General features: G+C 34.4%; 1 pseudogene across 1 annotated transcript; it reads left to right on the top strand.

Annotated features, from left to right (window-relative positions):
- The first annotated feature begins 1697 nt into the window (after window positions 1-1697).
- LOC111313485 (vinorine hydroxylase-like) lies at window positions 1698-4532 on the top strand (annotated as a pseudogene). The gene is made up of 2 exons (XR_016332583.1): window positions 1698-2957; window positions 3753-4532. The product of XR_016332583.1 is annotated as a vinorine hydroxylase-like (transcript).
- Window positions 4533-5536: the final 1004 nt, after the last annotated feature.

The following is a 5536-nucleotide window of genomic DNA, read 5'->3' as shown; positions in this document are numbered from 1 at the left end:
TATTTATAAGCATTGATCAAAAACAATTTTTGATCAATTTATATTCTTTATTTGATTGAATCTTAGTCCAATTCTACCACTACACCTTCTCGAAGAAAAACAGAAATTATAGCTCAATTTTGGATCAAGAGACCAGAAAATAAAAATAAAAATAATAAATACGAAAATTAAAAAAATAATAATAAATCAACAATAGAATAAAAAATCAAATAAAATTAAAACTAAAATTGAGCCCTTTTGCCTCATTTGAACCAGGTTTGAGTTAAGCTCAATGGATTTAAGCTTAACTTCTGTTAAGGTTCAATGGACCTGGGCCCGAACAAAATGAGGGTGCCTACAGCTAGGACCCAATAAGCCTTCTTTATTCTTCCCACCACTTTGGAATTGTTGAGTTAGCAGTCGTTAGAGCCTCAAATTGCCTTTGCATCACCTGAAATTGCTCCTATAGAGCATCTAGTTTTGCTCCATCAGACATGGTTTGCTATTTCTTAGGTTTTCCTATATTAAAGGTAGATCTAATAGGCTTTGATACCAAAGTTGTAATAGAATGATGCTATTGAATTAATCAAGAGTTAATCTAAATAAAAGAAGAAAGAAATAGACTAGAAGAGAAGAAGATTAAGACTAGAAAAGAGAGATATGAGAGCAAAGAAATTGAGTTTCTCATTCATGCCGAAAATATGCATAAACATGGTAGTTTATAATTCGTGAATTACAATCCACAATACAAATAGTTCTTATTTTAGTAACTAATATTCTTATAACCAACTAATCATTGGTTTGACAGCTTGCACCAGATAACTCCATTCTCAACTCCTTTATATTATATTTATTGCCAATTTCCTTTAGCCTCTTATTATTATCCTTGTAGCTTCTAACTTCATCATAGACCTGTCTTCACAATCCGACTTGCGGTATTCCACACTCTTGTCGTTTGCAATCACGAGCAGTTAAAGAATGTTTAACCACCAACGACAGGATGTTAGCCACTGGCCTAAGATCAAATGCAGGAACATGTCTTGCTTACGACCATGCAGAAAAATGGTATGAGTCTTCAATATTGTTGATGGTTTAGCTGCTTGCATGTTTGGACTATGGTTCAATATGTTTGTAAATCATAAATGTCAACTTGATAATTACCATCCTGTTATCGATTTAGCCTTTAGATTCTAATCGGAGCAGGGAGTACTGACACGACATCCGTTTCAATAATCAGGATCGAACTTGATGAACAATACACATGCCTTGAAGCGTGCTTAAGAAGAGCTACACCTCAAATAGATGGGTGCAAGACTCGGATATTGAGAAATTAGTCTATCTTCAGGCCATCATTAAGGAAACATTTCGCCTATATCCAGCAGCACCTCTATCAGTTCCTCATGAGGCAATGGAAGATTGTAGTAGCTACCACATTCCAAAGAGCATTCGTTTATTTTTGAATGTCTGGAAGTTGCAAGGAGTCGAATTTGATCGAATCCTGAGGAATTTCAGCCGGAAAGATTTCTTACAACCCATGAAAACTTGGATATATTGGGCCCAAATTTTGAACTGATTCCATTTGGTTCAGGTAAACGATCTTGACCAGGGATGACGGGCATTGCAATTTTCTTTTTTTTTTTTTTGCTTGTTTTGAGTTTTATAAGAATTAACTGTAATAATAATAATTGAAATTCCATTTTTTTTTTTAAACTTAGGCTTTTGGTGATTGGTAGAAAATATTTTATGCTTTTGGTGATTGGTAGAAAATATTTTATTATGTTTTTGGTGCTTGACGATTTGTTGGGATTGATTAGCAATTTTGGATAATTATAGGTAATTGACCATTCAATCCAAAATTAACCAGAGTGATAGCAACTACAGTCATGCAGTCCAAAATTAACCACAGAAATTATTGAACAGCCCAACCAATTGAATAATCTTCTCCAACTGCTGTACACAAATTGTGAAATCAAAAGAAACAATTAGTCAGCATAATCTTGCCACCGTCTTTCTCACTTTAGGCCAAAAATAATGGATTTCTCATCTCTTCTAGCTGCAGTTACAGGGATTTTAGGATTGGTACTATTCTACAAACTATGGAAGGAGGGGACTCATATCCACCAAAGTAAGTACAGGCTATTAGCCCCAGAACCTTCAGGTGCCTTGCCATTCATAGGGCACATGCACCTGCTTGGCGGCAAACGGACCCTCTCTCAAACTTGGGGTGCCATGGCTGATAAATATGGCCCTATCTTCCCAATACGGCTTGGAGTGTTCCCTGCCCTTATCATCAGCAATCATGAAGCAGTCAAGGAGTGCTTCACCACTAACGACAGGGTACTAGCTAATCGCCCAAGATCAAATGCAGGAATATACCTAGGCTACGATCATGCAGGATTTGGCTTTGCTCCTTGTGGAGAGTATTGGCGTAATATGCGAAAACTAGCCATGGTTGAACTTCTCTCTAGCCGTAGACTTGAGACATTAAAGCATGTGCAGTTCTCCGAGGTGAATGCATTTATCAAAGATTTATACTCTTTTTACAAGACAAATGAACAAAATCCCGACCCAAAGCTGGCGATTAGTCATAAATTTGAAGTCCTGACTTTAAATACGATGATAAGATTGATCACGGGCAAGAGATATTTCTCGGATGCTGGTGGCAAAGATGAAGAAGCAGCACATGTCACAAAAGTTGTCAAAGATTTCATGTATATTTTTGGTCTTCTTGCTCCTTCGGAAGTGATACCATTTCTTGGATGGATGGATTCCATTTTCGTGGGACAAGTGAAATCCATGAAGCATGTTGCAAAAGAGATAGACTCCATTGTTGGAACATGGGTGGAGGACATAAATTAAAGAGGCTTAAGAGTGAACCAGACGACGGTCAGGATTTCATCGACCTACTACTATCTGCCATAGAGGAGGATTCCATGTTTGGCTATACTCGGGAAACAATTATCAAGGCCACGGTAATGGTATGTTCTTTCTACTCTTTGGTCAAAACTATACCTTAATCACAATTCGCTAATACATTACAAAATTTAGACTTCCTGCACATAGTAGTACAAACAAAGAGCAATAATGCCACATAATAATAAGAAATTTAAAGTCTCGCTCCTGGGCCTTCACTTGATGTATGTGTTGAATTGATTGAAGCTATTTCTTGTCTCATTTGTATTATTCATTCAATTGTCTCAATTATTTTATTTAGACTAAGCAACAAATGAAATTGTCTCAAATGTTCATCTAAATCCTATTTCTCTGTTCAAATGACACTCACGATAAAGTTGGAAAAAACAAACACCAATAGCAAATCTTAAAACTTCATTTTGATGCTCAATTAACATTGGTGTAGTGTAACTGAGTACCTTTGTGAAGTGTTTTTGCTTAAACTGCACATTGAGGTGTCATTTAAACAACATAAATGAATTATTATTTTAAACCTTCGTTCTGCTCCAAACAAATGATCTTACATCTAGATATGCCTTACAAAATATATATCTCCGAATAAGAAACCCTTTCCCATTTGACAATGGTTCAAAGGCTATCAGCTACTCAGTTACATACCAAATTATCTGATCTTTCCCTTTCGATTCATAAGAATTTCAAATTGAAATGTTTGGATTCAATAAATTCTATTGCATATATTAGGATTATAGTTTCTTTTTTGTTGCTTAATTTCAAACATTATTCAATCTACTTGAAAAACCCAAATTTCAAGTATTTAAATTCAAACCAGCTATGTAGTTCTGATTTATTTTCTGCCGTAGAATTTATTCTTAGCAGGCTCAGACACAACATCCATTACATTGACATGGATTTTGTCCAACTTGATGAACAACAGACAAGCCTTGAGTTGTGCTCAAGAGGAGCTAGACCTCAAAGTCGGCAGGGGCAGATGGGTGCAAGACTCTGACATTGAGAAGCTGGTCTATCTCCAAGCTGTTATTAAGGAAACATTGCGCCTATACCCACCAGGGCCGATATCATCTCCCCATGAGGCAAGAGAAGATTGTAGCATCGGAGGCTACCTTGTTCGAAAGGGCACTCGTGTGATCACGAATTTGTGGAAATTGCATCGAGACCCTCGAATTTGGTCAAATGCTGTCAAATTTCAACCAGAAAGATTTCTTACAAGCCATGCAAATGTGGATGTTCTAGGACAACATTTTGAGCTGATCCCGTTTGGCTCTGGTCGACGATCTTGTCCAGGAATGACATTGGCATTACAAATGACACACTTGACGATTGCTTGCTTACTCCAGGGATTTGACTTGACCACACCATTTGATAAGCCAGTGGATATGACTGAAGGGTTAGGCATTACCATGCCCAAGGCAACTCCACTTGAAGTTATCCTGAGTCCACGCCTTCCTGCTGCGATGTACGTGCAGCTATAGTTGTTGATATCTGATAAATAAATTTGATACCCTATTGCTACTTAATTTTACCCCTTCTTTTGACGGTATAGTAATGGAGGTTTGTAGCCTTACATAAGTATTATTCTTGTAATATATCTCTAAAATCTAATTAACCTATATTTTCGTTGAGGAAGATTTTTATGTTTCCTTACCTACAATTTTTTATTTGAATCCAAAGAAATTAATTTATGTCAAACATAATAAATTTATAAACAATTAGACTTTTATGATCTTTCAACAGAGTCAAACTAGAAACAACTGCAAGAGGAGCCACCATCCGTTGATAAAAAACTCATTTTTATTTATTCACATAAAAGCAACCAAAGAAAAGAACATATAATATCTAACTAAAAATCCACAAAAATTAATTTCCAAATGAGCAGTAGCTAGGCAAAAAAGGTCAGCGCCAATTTCGAGATTTTCAATCTTTATGTCTTAAAATTCCAACTTTCGTGTCATCTTTTCAGCTAAAAACATGTAACATATTAAATGCTTCATAATTCACCCTCTACCTACTGCATGTGCTCTTAGTGTCTCCCCAAAAACTTTTGCAAGTACTCTCTCTCTGTCTCTCTCCCTCTCTCAGTCCACCATTTTCAGCAACCCATGAAAACGCATCCCTAAACCCTTTTTCTCCGTCCCTCGAAAATATAATTAACCTTTTCATCTTTTAAAATTGATGAACAATTACCAAAGCTACACTAATAGTTTATTAAGATTGTAATTTTTTTTGTATTTGTAATTTCGTAAAAAAATTGTAAAGAAATATCTGTTATAAATTAAAATCTTGCTCCTTAAGCCTCACCTAATAAACTAATGTTTAGTTAACATACATACTATCTATCATCTATATTTATTTATATATATAAAAATAGAAATTTTAAAAATATTAATAGTGATCAATCTAAATATTTTTTGTAAATTTTTAAATTAATAAATTTATTTTTAAATATATAACTTTTATTAATTTATTTAAATTTAATTTAAAATAACTAGAATTAAAAATAAAATTTATGTAAAATTAAATTGCTTAAAATTTTAAAATTTTAATTTCAAAAATGTTAAAAGTGATTAATTAAAATATCCATAGTGAATCTTTTTTATAAATTTTAATTTAAAAATATTAAAAGTGA

The sequence above is a fragment of the Durio zibethinus genome, chromosome 23 (genome assembly GCF_047325235.1).
Source record: "Durio zibethinus cultivar Kanyao isolate XHJ-2024 chromosome 23, ASM4732523v1, whole genome shotgun sequence".
Classification (NCBI taxonomy): Eukaryota; Viridiplantae; Streptophyta; class Magnoliopsida; order Malvales; family Malvaceae; genus Durio; species Durio zibethinus.
The sequence above is the reverse complement of the archived record's forward strand: the minus strand, read 5'-3'. Positions and strand labels throughout refer to the sequence as shown.